The sequence below is a fragment of the Alosa pseudoharengus genome, unplaced genomic scaffold, assembly GCF_046254945.1.
Source record: "Alosa pseudoharengus isolate Yale_2024_CS ecotype anadromous, Long Island Sound unplaced genomic scaffold, YU_APseudo_1.1 YU_APseudo_1.1_scf_14, whole genome shotgun sequence".
Lineage (NCBI taxonomy): Eukaryota > Metazoa > Chordata > Actinopteri > Clupeiformes > Clupeidae > Alosa > Alosa pseudoharengus.
Window position 1 is genome coordinate 12568387 of NW_027468609.1, and position 21045 is coordinate 12589431.

Consider the following 21045-nt stretch of genomic DNA (forward strand, 5'->3'; position numbering starts at 1 on the left):
AGAATATAACATGACAATTATGTATTGGCATACTGTGCTGAGAATGACCAGTCCGTCTTTAATTGTATCTTCATACGATGCAGCTGCCACTGCCGCATATCGTCTACCCACTCCGTAGAGGTGAATAACCTTGGGTAGCGAAGTACAATATTGCAATCTGACCTCTCCATCCTCTTCTGCCGTGTTATCCCAATGAAGCTAACTAGACGTACCTAGTCGACCGGAAGTTCAAAGACAAAGTGGAAGACAAGAAATGTAAAAAAATGGGCGGGGCTGAATAAGGTGAATACTAGTACTAGTCGCTGACTGTGCTGCTTGTGTATTTTGCCAGGTGTGTGAGCAGATCACAGATACCTGACTGTGCTGCTTGTGTATTTTGCCAGGTGTGTGAGCAGATCACAGATACCTGACTGTGCTGCTTGTGTATTTTGCCAGGTGTGTGAGCGGATCACAGATACCTGACTGTGCTGCTTGTGTATTTTGCCAGGTGTGTGAGCGGATCACAGATACCTGACTGTGCTGCTTGTGTATTTTGCCAGGTGTGTGAGCGGATCACAGATACCTGACTGTGCTGCTTGTGTATTTTGCCAGGTGTGTGAGCGGATCACAGATACCGGTTCAACGCTGGTGTGTAAAACTGCCCCGGGGTCCAGCCCTGGGAGTAAGCCGGGCCGTCGGGAGTCGGGAGAGGAGGCAGCGGCGGCCGGCGAGGCCTCGGCGGCCCCTGGCGGGGGAGGCGGTGAGACGACGACGGCGGCGGTGCGGAGGAGCTCCAGCCGAACCCTCCAGCTACCCCCCCTGGCCTTCAGGCAGGCCGAGCAGACCGACTGGGGGCGAGACGCAGTGGAGCCCGCTGCCGCCCGACCCACCAGCCTCGCCATCCAGCCACCCCCACTGATCAACATCACCTCCGCTGACCCATTCAGGTGTGTTTGTGTGTGTGTGTGTGTGTTTATATGTGTGTGTGTGTGTGTGTTTGCATGTGTGTGTGTGTGTGTTTGCATGTGTGTGTGCTTGCAAGCCCCTCTTCCGTCTCCCTGTTTCAAAAATCAGATTAATATATGGTCCTCGGGTAGAGGATGTATCAGATATTAAACTGATAAGAACAGATACTACACTTGATCTTAGCCAAAAGGCCGAGAAGCGAAAGGCCGAAAGTGTGTGTGTGTGTGAGAGAGAGAGTGTGTGAGAGAGCACTAAAGAGAGTGTGTGTGTGCTAGCTGTTGTTTTACTCACCCACTCACAAACATGCACATGTGAATGTGCACACATTTTGGTTCTTTGAGTCCACAGCTCAAAGTAATATCCAAAAAGAACCCCCCTCCCCTCCCATTTAGTTGTTGGAGGTGGAACATATGGCATTACATCTGCAGAGGTATAACCCAATAATTCAAACTTAATAGAAAATCAATGACAAAACAAGGAACTTAAATATGTTATTGTAAAATCAAAATGAAGGTTTAAAAGAAACGCAGAGTATCCTATGAACAACGGATAAACTGAAACACAAACTAAGCAACAAATGAAAGTAAAGAAACACTCTCCTCAAAAAGGGAGTTCTGCCAATGGCAGCACACAAAGGCACATAGTCCAGTAGCCTATTACTGACCACTTCCAGTAGCAATTTCCAGCAAACAATTTCCAGTAGCCACCCTCCCAACAGGGATTTAGATTGACAGCCCCGGCACACACTACATAGCCTTTAATGCAGGTCTACGGACCATACAACACACACACACACACACACACACACAAATAAACACATCACAATCACAAATGTAGCCCACACCAGCACAGCTACAGTACGCTGTCATGTGGCTCACTCGCCATCCTGAGGATCCATCAGACATTTTAAGCACACAAGTTTCCTAATTAGCATAACCAGGAACTAGTGTGCACAGTTAACAGCTGCCAATCAAGGAGCAGGCAGGATCTAGACAGTCACAACACATATTCAGGCACACTTGGGCTGTAACAGTGCATGGTTTCTTTCATAAATGAATTTATTAGTAGCACAAAATGGGTTCTGTAGCTATAGGAATATAGCTTTTGATGTTACACCTGGCGCCCCATATGCTAGCCTGTAGGCCTATAAGGCAATATTTGTAAAGGTCTATATCATATCTTCATGGGTCTTCAAATGATCGTTTCCAATACTCCGTGTTAAAATGGTCCACACACAAATCCCGTTGACAGGGCTACATTATGTCCTATCTGATGGCAGATTGTGCAAACTGGCATTTTCAGATAGGGGACGCGGCTGCATGGGCAGAGCATCTCTCGAGCCGGCAGCGGCAGAGAGAGAGAATAAAGCGGATAGAGGCTGCAGCATCAGCAGCCGATCTCGAATTCCTAACACCGGATACGCTCAGATCGCGGACTCCGGCGCGCGAAAAGAGAGAGGGTTTTGCCGACAAGGAGAAACAGCGGAATAGGTCGGCTAGCCTACAACATGGATCCGACATATGCAGTTGATACCGGACATCGACCGGGATTGAAGAAATCAAGGATGTCTTGGCCATCTTCGTTTCAGGGTTTTAGACGGTAGGTAGAGGTGCGATTGTTTGCATGACGATTGTTCTCATTGTCTCTGATTAACACTCGGTTTCATCCAGGGTCATTCCTTGTCAGAAAGAACTTTCCCTTCGCTCCATTCTTTTTCACCGAGTTCTTGACTCTCACCAATCATCACATCGTGGCATTGATGACTTGGACACGTCTTTGTTACGGAGCGCAGAAACGGAATAATTTCCATCATCCAATGATCGTGTACAAAAGTAGCATACTTCTTAGATTGTCCTGATATGATAAACTTAAGTTATTGTGGGCTAGTGACACAATAGTTGTTGTAGCCTACATTATCCATTCAACATTTGTTCAAATTAGCAATACATAGGCCTACAATGTGACACATAGAGTGGGTATTCTAGTAGACAAATGGCAAGCAATTTGCCAGTTGAACGGGGCAGGTGATAGATGTAGCCTACAAGGCAGCAGTGGTCCTCTGCGCTTAACCTGTAAAATCAGCTGTGAATCTCCTGTTTTAGGGATGTGGTCATCATCAGTCCAGCTTATCAGTCCAGGTCAGCATCAGTCCAGATTATTTGTAAATCTACTCTAGGGCAGGTGTAGAGTGTGTGTGGGGGTGGTGTTAAGAGGGTGGGGATGTTTGTGTGTGTGTGTGTGTGTGTGTGTGTGTGTGTGTGACTGACTGACTGACTGAGTGAGTGAGTGAGTTTGAGAGAGTGAGTGAGAGTGTGTAGCAGGCTTGTACAAAATTCCAGAATTTAATTGAAACTGGCTCTTAAATTCCAATTCAATTCTTGAATTTCACTTGCATTTCAATTGAGGTAGCAAACAGGAAGCAGAATTGCAATTCGAATTGTGCACAACCCTGGTGTGTGTGTGTGTGTGTGTGTGTGTGTGTGTGTGTGTGTTTTATGTCATGTGTGTACGTGTGCGTGTGTGTTTTAGGTTGTGTGTGTGTGTGTGTGTGTGTGGTGTGTGTGTACTGTATGTGTACTGTATGTATGTGTGTGTGTGCATGTGTGTTGTAGGCCGTGTGTGTGAGGGATGTTTTCTAGCCCTAAGGGCTATATGCATTATGCTCCTACATATGTGACCACTCAAGTGATTTTTGTTTGTTACGGTTTGTCATGTTTTTCCAGAAGCTGTTATCTGAAGTGCTGACACGGTGGCTCAGGCAAGATGTGTTAGTTATGCTTTAGTGCGGACCGCTATGTTTATAAAGGTCAGTCTTGACTGACATGTTTATAATGGCCAGGGTTGACAATGTGTTCATCATAGTCAGTATTATCTGCTCTTATGCTCTTATTATCTACTATGGATGGTGTTGAACAACTTCTGTGTAGTGGTCAATGTTGTTGATAAGCATTTTTGTTGTGCTCAGTTGACCAGTGTGTTGGGTTGGTGTTGACCACCATGTTTGTTGTGGTTGGTTGATGTTGACCACCATGTTTGTTGTGGTTGGTGTCATTATCAGTCACTCCTCTTCATTGCTGTGGCCGTTTATGATCCAATCAGCAACATAATCAGAAATATAAAAAAATAAAATGTAACACAATTATAGAGAAGAATCAGTCATTCCTCTTCGTTGCTGTGGCCGTTTATGATCCAATCAGCAACATGTCAGAAATACTTAGTAGTATAAAGGCTTTGCTAACAAATGCTTAGGTCCCGTTGATGTGGATTCTAAGCAGCTAGCTAATTATTTGACTTTATATACAGACGTTTAAGGAACACAACGACCGGAAGACTGGCAGCCTTAACCCCTTTACCCCCTACAAGCACGCCATATGGCAACTGTGGCAAGGAAAAACTCCCATATTCCAGGAAGAAACCTTGAACAGAGCCTGACTTAATAGGGGGAGCCCATCTGCTTCTGGCTGGCTGCAGCTCTAATGGTAGCAGATGTAGAATAATCTGAAAAAGTAGTCTACAAGAAAGGATGAGTTAACTAAAGGCTCTCTTATACAGGTATATTGGGCACAATGTTTGTTGTGGTTGGTTGGTATTGACCACCATGTTTGTTGTGGTTGGTTGGTGTTGACCACCATGTTTGTTGTGGTAGGTTGGTGTTGACCACCATGTTTGTTGTGGTAGGTTGGTGTTGACCACCATGTTTGTTGTGAACCGTAAATTAAATAGATGAAGTAATAAAAAAAGATTATGAATGGGTATGCGAATCATCTCTTATCCTGTTGTGGTTGGTGTTGACCACCATGTTTGTTGTGGTTGGTTGGTGTCTATTCTAGTGTCCTAAACAGCACTGGGCTGCCTGCTTAAGGCTGAGCCGGGATGCCTTGACAGCTACTGTGAAAATGTGAACACTTGAGACAGGTCCTTTCCTCAGGGCTGATTACTGATTTAGCTCACATAGACCCACTTTCATTAGCAAGTGAGGCTGCTTAAATGAGTGGAGGCGCTCTCTCATAGGTGCAGTACTTGTGTGTGTGTGTGTGTGTGTGTGTGTGTGTGTGTGTGTGTGTGTGTGTGTGTAAGTGTGTGTGTGTGTGTATGTGTGTGTACGTTTGTGTGTGTGTGTGTGTGTGTGTGTGTGTGTGTGTGTACGTTTGTGTGTGTGTGTGTCTGTGTGTGTGTGTGTGTGTGAGGGAGTAGAGCTGACCTTACAGCAGAGCAGCTGATGTAATTATTTAGTGCGTATTCTAATAAGCAAAGTTATTTTTTTTACTTTTGTTCTTTCTCTCCAATCCTATTCACTATCATCCCCCACCCTGACAACTAACCACAGCAGGAGATCATCTGATGTAACTGTAAGAAATTCAAATGTATTGTGTGTGTGTGTGTGTGTGTGTGTGTGTGTGTGTGTGTGTGTGTGTGTGTGTACATACATCTGTGATAGATACGTGAGAATAGGTTTATGAATGTGTATAGGTTTATATGTTTGTACTGTATAGCTTGTGTGTGTGTGTGTGTGTGTGTGTTTATGTGTGTGTGTGTGTGTGTGTGAGAGAGAGAGAGAGAGAGAGAGAGAGAGAGAGAGAGAGAGAGAGAGAGAGAGAGAGAGAGAGAAGAGAGGGAGAGAAAGAGAGAGAAAGAAACAAACAAACAAAGAAACAACCTCTTTATAATGATGAAGGAAATATTCTGATTTTGTCTAAGCCTCTGTTAGTGCAGGGGCAGATCCTCAGATCATTTTGTGTGTTTGTTTCCCCTTAGATGAACATGATGAATATGTATAACAACAGCCTTTTTTTTCCTAATCTAGGCCACGACTGTCCCTGGACACAGTCCCTGGCCTCTAGAAGGAAAATGTCAATGTCATGAATACATTTCTTTTTATGTTCTTATCCCCCAAAGGGATTTGAGTAATGCTCAGTCAAGCAAACACAGGGTAGGCAGAGAGAGTGGGAGAGAGTGGGAGAGAGAGGGAGAGGAAGAGGGAGAGGGAGAGGCCCTCCCTAGAGCACAACAAAAGAGAGGAGCAACAGGGAGTATGGACCATCATCTGGGTCTAGAACAGAGTAGGGACCATCGTCTGGGTCTAGAACAGAGTAGGGACCATCGTCTGGGTCTAGAACAGGGTAGGGACCATTGTCTGGGCTTAGAACAAAGTATGGACCATCGTCTGGGTCTAGAACAGAGTATGGACCATCGTCTGGGTCTAGAACAGAGTAGGGGTGTAACGGTTCATGTATTCGTATTGAACCGAAACGGTACGGGCGTCACGGTTCGGTGCATGAATTTACACGGAGAATACACGGTATAAAAATACATAAAACTCGTGTGCGCATTAATTAATGTCATGCGCAATTACTGTTAAGTAGCGTGAGTTACGGGAGTTCTTTAGCGACACCTAACGCTAATCTGTAGCCTCGCCTTAGCTCTGAAGCTCTGATTGGCGCCTATGTTTTTTTTGTCAGGTCGTCGGTCAAGTCCGTCAGTCATTAGCAGCACTAAGGTTAGACCCACAAGAGTTAGAGGATCGATCCGCTGGTCTCTTTAATATCGCAAGTTTGAGAACTTCAGTTATAGTAACGTTAGTACAGGCGAAAGAGTGCTGGATAAGATGAAACTGTGTGTCGGCGTTGTTCAGCAGTTGTTGGGTATGTGAGTGGAAAAAATACTACACATATTCGAAGCCATCACCCAGATGATGTAGGCTACCAATCACTGAAACGAGGGGAAAAAACTTCCCCTGCGCATCAGCAGCCTTTGGATTCACATAGAAATAGGGCCAAAAACTATGGCTTAAATTAAATGATTTCGTAATGACAGAAAGCTATGTAAATCGCGTGGTAATTACCTTTATGTTGGGGTAACTTGTAACTTCTTACATGAGGAGCTGGTGTTAAGTGCATAGACAGTAAAATAAAGTGACAACGCTAACCAGGCTAATAAACAAACCATGCTACGGTGAGTTAACGTCAAAGGGCAAAGTCACGTGACTTCTAGTTGTAGTCTGTTTATGAAATGAAAGGAGCAATTTCGTTTTTTAAAAAAAGGCAAAATAGTGTGATATTTTTACAGTTAGTAGGCTAGATTATTACTTTACACACAATAAAAAAAAATATTGAGGCAAATTGTAGACCCTTCCATATACAACTAAACACAGATGTTGAAGGTCTTGCTTAAGTGGATTTTTAAAAATCATTTTTCTATGTAATTTGCACTTTCAGAAATAAGAGATGCTGTAGGCCTATTTTCAGTTTTTAGCTGATTGTCTTATTTTGTTTACAAGTTACAGATGGAGTCTGGGTACTTATTGTACTGTTTAGCCTACATCTTACACACTTCAGGCTGTTGCAGATAGCTCAGGGAAGAGACTGTATGACACTAGGTGGTACAGCCTGAGACATGTACAAAAAAAAATGCTTTCTGCATTTTTGTTTTGCTTTTCCCTCCATTGTACCGAACTCGTACCGAACCGTGATGTCCGAACCGAGGTATGAACCGAACCGTGACTTCTGTGTACCGTTACACCCCTAGAACAGAGTAGGGACCATTGTCTGGGCTTAGAACAAAGTAGGGACCAATTCAATTCAATTCAAGGTTGCTTTATTAGCATGGCTGTAGGTATAGTGTAAAAACAGAGTATGGACCATCGTCTGGGCTTAGAACAGAGTATGGACTATTGTCTGGTCTTAGAACAGAGTAGGGACCATCGTCTGGGTTTAGAACTGTAGCATGAGGGCTGGTAGCACAGGGGATTTATGTGAGATCTGTGTAAGGGGGGGGGGGGGGCATCAGTGTTGGGGTAGCTGGTGGAGAGAACATCGGTGTTGGGGTGGCTAGCAGAGATATTATCAGTGTTCGGGTGGCAGATCATCGGTGTTGGGGTGGCTAGTTGAGAGAACCTCAGTGTTGGGATGGTTAGTTGAGAGAATCTCAGTGTTGGAACCTGCATTTGAACACACCATCCTTCAAATCTGTTGAGGAACAGAGAATGGTATTGTTGGGACAGAGTGCTGATGATGAGAATGGTAGTGTTGGGACAGAGTGCTGATGATGAGAACAGTAGTGTTAGGACAGAGTGCTGATGATGAGAATCGGTCTCTGTATGTCTGTATGTAGATTCCGGCACCTGCATTGATTTGAGCACACATTTTGTTCCCTGTCAGTCGAGTGAAAGCTGTGGTGAGAAGGAGTGTGTGTGTGTGTGTGTGTGTGTGTGTGTGTGTGTGTGGGGGGTGGGGGGTGTTACTGTGGTGTTAATCCGAGAGGTGTGTAACAGCAAGGAGCAGCGGCTCTGAATCAGCTTATTAAAATGCTAACTGGTGTGAAAGCTGGTGTCAGGGAGCTGTGCAGCCTGAGATAGAGGCTGCAGCTGTCATGGTACAGATGCAGGGGGCATCTCTACTGTGACTGATAGAGGCTACGGATGAAGGGGGCATCTCTACTGTGACTGATAGAGGCTACGAATGAAGGGGGCATCTCTACTGTGACTGATAGAGGCTACGAATGCAGGGGGCATCTCTACTGTGACTGATAGAGGCTACGAATGCAGGGGGCATCTCTACTGTGACTGATAGAGGCTATGGATGCAGGGGGCCAGGGTGCGATTTGTGTAAAAACCAGAGGGGGGGATGATTTTGAATAAGTTTGTAAAAAATGTGAAAAAATAAATGTGTTTATTGTAGCCTACAGAAAATAAATAGCCTATCATACTGTCAGTTAAAGGAATTATCCGGAGTAAAATGCACTTTAGATAAATTTACGGATGATTGGGAGTACATACGTTGAGTTGACATCCAAATCATGTCGTTCGGATGTGTTTTAAGAAAGTTCGATGTTACCGTTTTTAGTCAAAACTCGTTAGCGTGGAAGTGAGAAGGGCATATTATTTCGCCGCTACAAAACGCTATTTTTATACCTCTTCTACAGTTCCAAACAACATTACACTTACGTGGTAGTGAGTAGAGGGTCCCTAAAGCCAAACCGAAGTATCCCGAGGTCTTTATGTGGTCGGATAGAGAGTCCAGAATGAATTTCATCAAGCCAGTACCTTTCCGGAAATGTTGTCATCTTTGCTGCCATCTTTAGGGGAAAGTTCACAATTTCTTCGCCGTTTAAAAAAAAAAAAAAAACATTTTTTTTTTTTTTAAACGGCGACGAAATTGTGAATTTCCAGAGCACACTTGGCAATTGACTCCATACGGACTTTCCCCTAAAGATGGCAGCAAATATGACAACATTTCCGGAAAGGTACTGGCTTGATGAAATTCATTCTGGACTCTCTATCCGACCACATAAAGACCTCGGGATACTTCGGTTTGGCTTTAGGGACCCTCTACTCACTACCACGTAAGTTTAATGTTGTTTGGAACTGTAGAAGAGGTATAAAAATAGCGTTTTGTAGCGGCGAAATAATATGCCCTTCTCACTTCCACGCTAACGAGTTTTGACTAAAAACGGTAACATCGAACTTTCTTAAAACACATCCGAATGACATGATTTGGATGTCAACTCAACGTATGTACTCCCAATCATCCGTAAATTGATCTAAAGTGCATTTTACTCCGGATAATTCCTTTAATTGCAATGCAGTGAAGAGTTTGGAGAGTAAAGTTATAGGGCAACTTGAAGTTTTATGAAAATAATTTACGAACCAGAACATAAAGACCATGAAGCTTCTATTTCTTGCAGCTGTTAAAACACCCGCTAGATAGTTTAAATACCCACCAACATTCGTTTTTGCAGTACAGATTATTTCTAAAAGTTATTTGTCTACTACTGGCTGATTTATCAAACGAGTGCTTTCTCGTTCGTCCTCCGCAAACTACAGGTGTTTCGGTAGAGAGCCATTGAATAATCGATGCCAAGCAATTTCTGTAACACTTTTTGTGACATTCAGCAAATATCTCCTCATTTAATGTAAGTTCCTTCGGACAATAGGCCTACGTTCTACTCTACGTGCAGTTGTCCTCCATCTCAGTTGCATCAGTTTTCTAATTTTGAAGGTTCTAAAACATTATTATGCTTCACTGAATCCTTCTCGTTTTCTTTCATTTGTCCAGCTAACTTTTCCATTGAACCTAGCTATTTATGATGGATTACACACTCGACATTCTGAAATGTCCTGCACGATCAAGGCGAAATTAAGTTATCACGCAGCCACTGTGTCAGCAGCATCAGTGCTGACAGTGACGGTGCGTTTCTGATGTCAGATTATTATGTAGGCTAGCCTACTAGACTGTTCTCACGTTGCAGCGCTTTACTTATATGAAGTAGCATTAATCAATATGAGGGGCAGGGGGGGATAAATGTTGTCCCCCCCCGACGATAAAAATAATTTAGCAGAGGTAGGGATAGGAAACCCAGAGGGGGGGAAATCCTCACCATCCCCCCCTACAAATCGGACCCTGCAGGGGGCATCTCTACTGTGAATGATAGAGGCTACGGATGTAATAGCACTGATGCAGGGGGCATCTCTACTGTGACTGATGAAGAGGGCATCTCTACTGTTACTGATGAAAAGGGCATCTCTACTGTTACTGATGAAGAGGGCATCTCTACTGTGATTGATAAAGAGGGCATCTTTACTGTGATTGATGAAGCCTGCAGCTGTAATGGCACGGATGCAGGGGGCATCTCTACTGTGACTGACGAGGGGGCATCTGTCCAGTTACTAAATGTAAATCTCTACTGTTAGTAGAATATGTCACTAATGCATCTCAATACTGATGTAGATGCATCTCTTTTTTACTATGTACCTCTCTAGTTTTACTAATCTATACTACTTCTCTATTTTTACTAATCTAGACTACTTCTCTATTTTTACTAATGTAGACTACCTCTCTATTTTTACTAATGTAGACTACCTCTCTATTTTTAGTAATGTAGACTGAATCTCTGTTTTTACTAGACTAAATCTCTTTTTTTAACTCATGTAGTCTGCACCTCAACGCTGATGTAGATAGCATCTCTCCTGTTACTGATCTGCAGTCTGCAAATCTGCTGTAACTGGTGCAGGAAACTTCTATTACTTACAGTATGTGGTCTGCAGACCTGCTCTGGCTAACACAGACTGCATCTCCCCTAATATGTGTTAATGTAACTTGAGTGGTATAGGGCCGAGTGGTAACAGCGCCAAGGTCATGGAATCAAGTCATTGCACCAAGAACACGCCTGATAGAAAAGTATAGCCCTCCAGTACTGTAAATCACTTCCATAAAAGTGTCTAATAACTGGGAGGGGATGTAATTGGGGTGGAGGTTTGAGGTTGCTGGGTAGCCTCTGGCTCTCTCCTCCTTGCAGCCCTGCTTCCTGCATGTTAAAAGGCCTCTGGGGAGGGAGTCTTTGATAACCTATTGATTTTGATATCAGGTCTCCTCTAGTCGAGTTCTGAGCATGCTCAGTGAGGCAGTGCCTCTACGGCAGCAGGATGTGGGTAAGGGAAACTAATCAGCCTGATCTATGAAGGAGGAAGTGGCTCTGTTTGAACTAATGTTTAAACTAATGCATGAAAAACCTCCATGGCGTCCGTAATGAAGAAGAGAGAGAGAGTTTGGGAAGCAGGATGGTAAACAGATGGGGTTGATGAATAAAACAGGAAGTGGTTTGGAAAAGTGATTTAACTAATGCATAAAGTAGGACATGGGTTTGAGAAGCAGATCAAACTAAAGCATTAAGAATAGAATAAAGCATTTGGGCAAAATGTGAATATTAGACCATGAATATAGACAAATTAATCTGAATTAGAGTATCTGACCATGCTATGTAATGTTGAATAAGAATTTTTCTGTGCAGTGTGTGTGTTTGTGTGTGTGTGTACGTGCCTTGTGGCTGTTTTTTTAAAGTTTTTTTTTTTTTTGGGAAGGAGACTCATATCTAGAAACAGCCCCTGGAAGGAAGCCAGGAAACTTACATAAGATCCCCTGTTACATGAGCTCATGGAACACAGTCACACAGGTCTGCAAGGAGGGCGCGAGGGCCCGGAGGAATCGGCATCTATGCTCCAGGTGTGAGACCTCACCTCTAGGGTTAAAGTTCAAGTTTCTCACCTCTAGAGTTAAAGTTCAGGTTCCTCACCTCTAGGGTAAAAATTCAAGTTCAACTATACCATCTCCTGTTGTCTCCTAAAATTCTGTCCATCCACACAAGACGATGCACCATTCGTAAACCAGGGGCGTCAAACTTAAGGCCCGGGGGCCAGATCAGGCCCGCCAGCAGGTTTCATACGGCCCCCCAGATGTTTTAGGTAGGAGGGGAAAATTTGAAAAAAAAAACATATTCACATCCAATTGTCTTCAACAATGTGTAATAAGCAATGTTTCTGATATTATGAATTGATTAAAGAAGCGAAAAAACTAACATGGAAGTAGGGCATTTCAAGAGAGAAAGAGCAGTATATGACAGCAGTACATTATTTGTACGAGTTTGACACCCCTGCGTTAAACCCTGGCGCTCTAGGCTTAAGGTTAAGGCCACTATGGTGTCACTACCCATCTCCAGGACAACTACCCGTCTCCAGGACAACTACCCATCTCCAGTGGTCTCCTAAGTCCTGGTTATTACACGAGACAATATGCCGTGTGACATACACTGGCGGACATAATGCACTGTACTCTTTGTGTGTGTGTGTGTGTGTGTGTGTCCTTGCAATTGGATGTTTTTGTTTGTGCTTTTTTTAGTAGCTGTCTGTCACAGTTTCTTATTACTCCCTTGTGTGTGTGTGTGTGTGTGTGTGTGTGTATGTATGTGTGTGTGTGTGTGCGCGTGTGTGTATGTTTGTCTATGTGTGTGCTTGTGTGAGAGAGAATTCTGTATCTGGCTTCCAGGGGAGTATTCATCCATGTCATGTCTCGGGGTGTGTGTGTGTATTTAGTTTAAAGACTTATTGTTGGTTTGTACATTTCCTATTTGGTGCAACTAAGCCCTAATCATTTCAAACATACCAAACATGTAGCCTGGGTGCCATTCCGAACTTAGTCCCGCCCACAACGTTTGAGGTCGGGAAGTTCGGTCTGGCATTGATCAATAGTGGCGCGAGTATGCTCGCCCAAATACTGGCGGGCCAATCAAATTGTCAGGGCGGGCTTTATACGATGATGGACAGATGCTCAACAGTAACGTAATCCACCACGTCACCAAAGAGCGCTTGGGTTGAATTCGTTTACAACAACGATGGCTGCCGCTGGAGAATTGAGATGTGTAGATTCTGCTATCAGGTCTGTTCTAGAAGATATCGACAGCGAATTAATTTTAAAAGAGGAACAGAGTAACGGGATCAAGGCATTTGTTGATAAGAAAGATGTTTTTTGCCGAAGCAACTGAAATGGGCATCACGGCGATGCAACTCGGCGTGCACGACGAGGTGGATATAGCCAGCGGTCGTTGCCAGATCCTTTTTTGAAGCCCGGAATCCTGGCTGCTGAACAACAAGTGGAGGGACATGCTAGGCTCCGATGTTTTTCAAGCCAACGTAATGGGTATCGTCATGGACGAAGTTCATCTAACTTACAAATGGTAAGAGAGTCTAACTGTCTGACTTAGTAAATAACTCCCAATGTCGTGATATGAATCCCATGTTGTAAACATAGTAGCCTAGGTATCGTTGTACGTTCGCTAACTCAGACTTGGTACAATCATAACGTTAGTGTGATTGTAGCGAACTAGCTGTTAAAACATTCTAATGTAGGTTACTGTTTTATTTCTATCAGTGGTCAGGCTGCAAAAGGGCATTTGGGTGTTGCTTTATGTACTCAAGCACCATACCCATATTGGTAGGCTAGTCACTGCACCCCTTATAAGTGATGTATTCTTTTTAGATGTCAGTACAGTCATTAAAAAGTACTAAATGATACTACTCATAATTTCTTATTTTTACTGTTACTTATTGGTTGCTTTTTGTACTGCTATATATTCCAGGTACACCTGTGCTGACATTGACCGCTTCTGCTGATCGGGAATCCAGAGCCAGGGTTATGAAACAGCTTCAGATGGACAATCCAATAAATTTGGCCCTGAGCCCAAACATAACAAACATCAGAGTGGGTCTGATTAAAGTACCTGGCCATACACTGGAGTGCCTACACTGGATTGTGAGGGATGTTAGTACAAAGCTTGACCCAGCAGTTAAGACGGTACTTTAATGGAGTCACTAGTTGTCTGCGGAAAGCTTTGTACTGCCATTTTGAGGAAAACACCACATCTGTTGATCTAGGACATCTGTGCTGCGCTCACTGCCATTCTGTTTGTTCTTGTGAACCTGAAGGTTGTGGGGAGCTAATCCCCAAATATGAACACTTTCAAGGGGAGGTTTCATCACACCACAAACACAGAATAGTCACACCTAAGGGCACACTTTTGATCAGGGAACTGTTACAAACTTACAGGAGTAGTTTACTTCAGGACCATAAAAACATACCACTTTACACAGTCGACACAGCCTGCACTGGTTTTGGAGATGAACTCATTGATCAGTTTTAGAACAGTGCACACAGATATTTGACCTGGACTTCATTATCCATAATCTCCCTACATACAAGCTGGAACATGCAAAAAAGATACTATGAATTATGCATGAGGTTTTTGATGACATCGAACAGAGTCAAACTAATTTGTTTGATGACTGTGTTGTTCAGGATGACATGGATTACACTGGTTACTTTGATGACGAGGATGAGGATGATAAGATACAATCATCCCCAAGTAACTTGGAATCAGGCTTGTCAATGTTGAAGATCTCAGGCTAGCTTCAAATTCAGGCTCAAATTTGTAGCTTCAGGGTCCTGTTGTTGTGCAAATGCCTTTTTTTTTACCTCTGTTACATTAATATTTTTGAATAAAATTAAAATGGTTTATACTTCTCTACTGGTTGGTGATGTTTCTGCATTTAAAGACAAACAATAAGACATGTCAATAAAGATTTTTAATATCTACACATAATAGGTAATGTTTGAAGATATACGCTGAACTTTGAACATACAACCAATAAGAAAACACAAAACATTTTTCAAGAATGTGGATACTACTAAACTATTATATGAAAACAATTATTTACATTGTCATTTACGAAAACAATATTTACAAATTACCATCACCATTTACATTTCACATTTACTTAATTATTTAAATAGGCACATTTTGCCAGTCCATTATTTTCTCCTGGTAATTCAGCTTTGCCAATAAGTTTCTCTTGAAATTCGGGAATGCATGAGACTGCCTGCCTGGGTGATTTTTGTTGGGAAAGTTGTGTCTCCCTGAAAACGTTTACCAGTGTTAAAACGTCCTGTTCTCGGGCCACATGATGAATGCCAGCCGGCCTTGTCAGCTCCAGCTCTGTGTCCGTTTTGTCCATTAGCTCTTTGACGATGCCAATGGACCTACTGATTCTGGCTGCTGACATTTCTGACATGTTTGGTCCCAATCCTCTCATAAATGATTTGAGAAAATTGTTTAGGTGTTCCAGGTGGAGGTCAAGTGGATGGAAAATGGGTGACAACCTGAAATATAAGTGAACACATCAGTGTGAAGAATTACAGTATAGCCTAATAAGTATAACGTGCATTGACAATACATTGGAAAATACAGACTGTTAAATATGGTGACACCAGATGCAATTGCTGAGCAGGTCAGAGAAACACTGCCCACCCCCCACAAAGGTGCAGAGCACAGAAGTGGGGGTTGGATAACATGGTAGTCCATTACAAAATGAAGTTTCTACATATTGACAAAGTGACAGAGGCCAACTTACACATCAGGTACAAGTTTATCCTGGTAACATTTGCTCACACTACACTGAAATTCGGGCTGGCTTCCAGAATACTAGGCATGTCAAAATATGACTAGATGATTTAATCATAGATAGATTTCACGGAAATGAGGAGTGTGGGAATGCACAGTGTTTATCACATTGGACAATAATCACGACTCACTATTAACTCATGTGAAACGTGGCAATCGAGGTTATTCTCATAGTCATATCATAAGAAGTAGAAATGTATTAACAAGCTTACCTCTGTAATGCTTCTTCGCGTTTTTGTACCGGTTGGAGTTGACGGATTGGGGCAGGACTTCTTCAGAGTCCGGGGCGTCTCTGATGCCTCAGATGAACACGGTTCTTCAGGCTGGTCTCCTTCGTCTTCTGTCCATTTTTTAAACACGGGCATGTCGCGTTCCAACCGTGTTATAAAGTTCTGACAGGACCGACAAATGCGATGCGATTTGTTTGCAGTGTTGTGGAGTTGTAATCCTAAACGGATAACTTGATCGTATATGCATTCACCTTTACTGTTTCTCTCAAAAATGAGGCTCGTGTGTTGAAGAACTCCGTGTATCCTTACATTATTTTTACACCTGCGAAAATCGCTCACATTTTCTTCTTCTAGCGTGCAGTTGAGTTCTGTTGACATCAACTATGCGTCGCTTAACATACGTCACACACTCCGTTGCTCTGATTGGTTGTAGGTCTATCCAATTGAGTGCAGAGGCATTTTTTTTCCTGGTTCGTTTGAAACACGCCCCATAATCACAGCTCTATGGAGCAGTATCAGACTCAAATTCTGACTAGAATTGAGTATGACTACGTCAGGCTACCAAACATGGCCTAATCCTTGTGTTCCTTGTGTGTGCATGTGTGTTTGTGTGGGTGTGATGATCGGTGGTTAGGTCAGCTCACAGGATGGACTCTGTGAAGCTCTCGGTGTGTGTGTGGGCATGCACTGATGTGATATAGTGTGTGTGTATGCATGCACAGAGAGTGTGTGTGTGTGTGTGTCTGTGTGTTTGTGTGTGTGTGTGTGTATGCATGCACAGAGAGTGTGTGTCTGTGTGTGTGTGTGTGTGTGTCTGTGTGTGTCTGTGTGTGTGTGTGTGCGTGCGTGCGTGCATGCGCGTGTGTGTGTGTGTGTGTGTGCAGCTGCTGATGCCACAGGGACACTCAGAGGAAAGACAGTTCACTTCCCATTACGCTGACAGAGCAAGTGAGCGGGAAAGAGACACACAGAGAGAGGGAGAGAGAGAGGTGGGGAAAAGAGAGAGATCATTAGGGAAATGGAGAGAGAGAAAGAGAGGAAAGAGAAAACACAGTTGGGGAGTAGGGGTGGCAGGAGAGAGGTGGAAGAGAAAGGGGGGGAAGAGTGATGTTAGTGAGAAAAGAGAGGAGGACAAGAGAGAGAGTGATGTCAGTGAGAAAAGAGAGGAGGACAAGAGAGAAAGAGTGATGTCAGTGAGAAAAGAGAGGAAGAAAAGAGAGAAAGAGTGATGTCAGTGAGAAAAGAGAAGATGAGAGAGAAAGAGTGATGTCAGTGAGAAAGGAGAGAGGACAAGAGAGAAAGAGTGATGTCAGTGAGAAAGGAGAGAGGAAAAGAGAGAAAGAGTGATGTCAGTGAGAAAAGAGAAGATGAGAGAGAAAGAGTGATGTCAGTGAGAAAGGAGAGAGGACAAGAGAGAAAGAGTGATGTCAGTGAGAAAGGAGAGAGGACAAGAGAGAAAGAGTGATGTCAGTGAGAAAAGAGAGGAAGAAAAGAGAGAAAGAGTGATGTCAGTGAGAAAAGAGAGGAAGAAAAGAGAGAAAGAGTGATGTCAGTGAGAAAAGAGAGGAAGACAAGAGAGAAAGAGTGATGTCAGTGAGAAAAGAGAGGAAGAAAAGAGAGAAAGAGTGATGTCAGTGAGAAAAGAGAGGAAGACAAGAGAGAAAGAGTGATGTCAGTGAGAAAAGAGAGGAGGACAAGAGAGAAAGAGTGATTTTGGGGTAATTTCTGTAAGATCCAAAATGAATCATGAGATTTCAGACAGGATTCCAGCAGGACACAACACAAATCAAATGTGATTCTAGGTGTCATTTCTGTAAGATCCAAACCGAGAAGATCAGCCAGTGGCTGATCTTCAGGCTGAAGAAGTGTGGGTGAATGCCTCAGCCTACTGTTTTTGTTACAAGTCCTAATACCAGGGACATTCGCAAGTAGAAAACTAAGATACTTAAAGTGTAATTCCAGCGAAAATTAACCCAAGGATGTTTTTCTGCATTAAAACATCAAATAAGCCGTGGAGACTGTATTTTCATTGATCAACCACTACAGAATTAAACACACATAAAATAAAGCACCAACAACCTAGTTAGCGAACCCGGAGTTTATTACAGATGACTGTTAAGAGAGGAGAAATTATCACCGATTTTATTTACGATTTACGGTTGGTGTTTCGTTTTTTTGTGTAGAGACCCTAAGCAAGCTACTGATGAGGTTTGGTGATGTTTTGAACAATATTACTGGTTAAAAAAATGCTATTTGGGAAGCGTTTAGCTTAATGGCGTTTTACTAACGGAAGTTCGGGAGGAGCGTGATGGAATTTGCCACGCCTCCTTCTTCAATCAGTCAGGTTATTTATTCGCAGTCTACCTGCCGAAGTTGCAGCATCGGTGTTACTCCGCTCGCAACCCACCACCTCCCCTCACGCCTCCCATCTTCCATAGTTAAAGAATAAGGGGGTGTATGGCGGAAGCCTGCCCGAATCCTGCCTGCGCAGTCGACTCCGGCACGATTCCGCAAAGCCCTTCAGGACCATGGCCAGAGACCTCGCCAAACATGCTTTTCTATTATGCTTTTATGTATTATGCTTTTATGTCTTTATGCAAATTCAGGAATGTGAACTAGTGAACTGCCTATAGCTACTCCACTGTTTGCGATTTGGGGCTATAGCAAATACAGTACCAGGCCAAGCTCTGTAGTGGTTGATCAACGAAAATTACCGTCTTCACGGCTTATTTGATGTGTTTTAATGCAGAAAAACACCCTTGGGTCAATTTTCGCTGGAATTACACTTTAACTAAGATGTGAGGGTCTGATCATGTTCTACTAAACTAAGATATGAGGGTCTGATCTTGTTCTATTAAACTAAGATATGAGGGTCTGATCATGTTCTACTAAACTAAGATGTGAGGGTTTGATCATGTTCTACTAGACGTGAGGGTTTGATCATGTTCTACTAAACTAAGATGTGAGGGTTTGATCATGTTCTACTAAACTAAGATATGAGGGTCTGATCATGTTCTACTAAACTAAGATGTGAGGGTTTGATCATGTTCTACTAAACTAAGATGTGAGGGTCTGATCATGTTCTACTAAACTAAGATGTGAGGGTGTGGTCATGTTCTACAAGACTTTGGTATCTAGTGCCTTTTTTACGCAGTGGTGTCCTGGTTGTGTTAGGCCTGTGTTGTACTTGCAAACTAAGCTAAGCTAACACTACTCTTCACTATCTGTAGTGTCTCAGTTGTATTACAGTATTTACATGTAAAATGTCCCTATACTAGTTCAACCCTGATAGGGCCCTGCCTTTAGTCCAAGGTCGAACTGAGGTCGCCTGGGCACAGAGTTTGAGGCTAGTCTAAACCCCTGGCTTTACCCCACAGTGGGAAAGTGCTTTGTGGATGTGGGACTGCCAGTGCTGTTTGAGACACACACACACACACACACACACACACACACACACACACACACACACACACACACACACACACAGTGGGAAAGTACTTTGTGGTTGTGGGACTGCCAGTATTGTTTGAGGCAGTTTGGTAGTGATGAGGGCTTTATGACAGACCTTCCACCACCTACAGATGCAACTTTCACTTTGAATTTTACAAAGCCATCACATCAGTTATGCACACAGACACACACACACACACACACACACACACACACACACACAAACACATGCATGCAGACACACACATATTACACACACACACCCATGCACAACCCACAAATGAAATCCGTCACATCAGATCCATTAGTTCTGACACACACACACAGCCCCACGGGTGCAACACACACACACACACACACACACACACACACAGCCCTATGGGTGCATCTCTCAGAGAGGCATCATATCCTATCCACAGTTAAGCTATGCAGACACAGGAATCATTTACATCCACACACACACACACAGTATCCATGGGGACATTGTTCTGACCAGTCTCCCCCACTGACACAGACACACACACAGAGGGGACAAGATTCCCCCCCACACACACACACACACACACACTGGCATGCATATAAACATGTAAACATACACACTTACAAACCCACACCTACTCACATTAATGCCAAGGCAAATGCATTTAGTTTGCATATTGCATAGCCTACATTAACCGAACAGATTCACAACTGTGTCAAATCAATAGTAATGCATCAAATCTACTGGAACATGTCAGAGCCCTCTACATTTGGAAACACAACACAAACCATTACAGCAAAGCAGCCTACATAAAGTAGAAACGACTGATGCTAATCATTCTCATAAAAAATAAGCTTTAGTTGTGTCACAATGACAAATCATGTATTGAACAGCACAGTAGGCTACCACCCTTTTGTGTACAGTACATCACGGACAGTGGCACTAGAGTTCTCAACGGGCCTAAAAATTACAACCCGACCCGACCCGGCCCGTGGCTTTTAAAGCCCGGACCCGATGTAACCCGACACATCAACATGAATGATCTGCCCGAACCCGGCCCGCGGCCCGACGTAAAACATAGGCTACGTTTTGACTGTTAAACCCTGACTTTATTTAGGTGAAGATTCAACACATTAGCGTGACAATTTACTTAAAACGGTGATTTTCTCCTCTTCTGGCGTATCGTGACGGAAGAACCATGCCAACTTTGGATGCGGTTATCTTAGCGATAGCCTACTTTTTGCAATAGGCCTACCCTCGATATACATATCGTTGGAAAGCTTAGTTCATGGCCGTTCATGTGAGCACAATAACTTAATTTTGTAAATTTTACCAAAGCGACTGGTTTCGCCTTGCAGGGTCACATATTTAATCAGCACCTTGCATTTTGAGCATTGCACATAACCTGCAGAATTTTCATTAGAATCCAGCACCACTCCAAACACTTTCCAGACCTCTGATTTCCCTACTCCTGTAGCGACGGTGAATTCACCTGCGGCAAGTTCAGCCTACTTTTCACCAACTCCATCTTCTTCTCCAGGCTAAAGGCGTGCACGCAGCGTCTGCCCCTGCCCCTCTCCATGATGCACGTTGCACGCAGCAGCAGACTTTCTTTACGGTGAACAGCTGCGATGATTAATAATGATGATTAAAGGG

The 21045-nt window shown here is 43.4% G+C and overlaps 2 long non-coding RNA genes and 1 pseudogene across 2 annotated transcripts; 1 reads left to right on the forward strand and 2 right to left on the reverse strand.

Moving 5' to 3' along the window:
* Nucleotides 1–1005: 1005 nt before the first annotated feature.
* LOC143123550 (U2 spliceosomal RNA) lies at nt 1006–1148 on the reverse strand (annotated as a pseudogene).
* An 11743-nt stretch (nt 1149–12891) lies between these two features.
* Nucleotides 12892–14792, forward strand: LOC143122895 (uncharacterized). The gene is made up of 2 exons (XR_012986768.1): nt 12892–13449; nt 13852–14792. It is a non-coding gene; the product is annotated as an uncharacterized LOC143122895 (long non-coding RNA).
* A 44-nt stretch (nt 14793–14836) lies between these two features.
* Nucleotides 14837–16426, reverse strand: LOC143122896 (uncharacterized). Its single transcript, XR_012986769.1, has 2 exons — nt 15942–16426; nt 14837–15428 (listed from the first exon to the last, which is right to left on the reverse strand). It is a non-coding gene; the product is annotated as an uncharacterized LOC143122896 (long non-coding RNA).
* Nucleotides 16427–21045: the final 4619 nt, after the last annotated feature.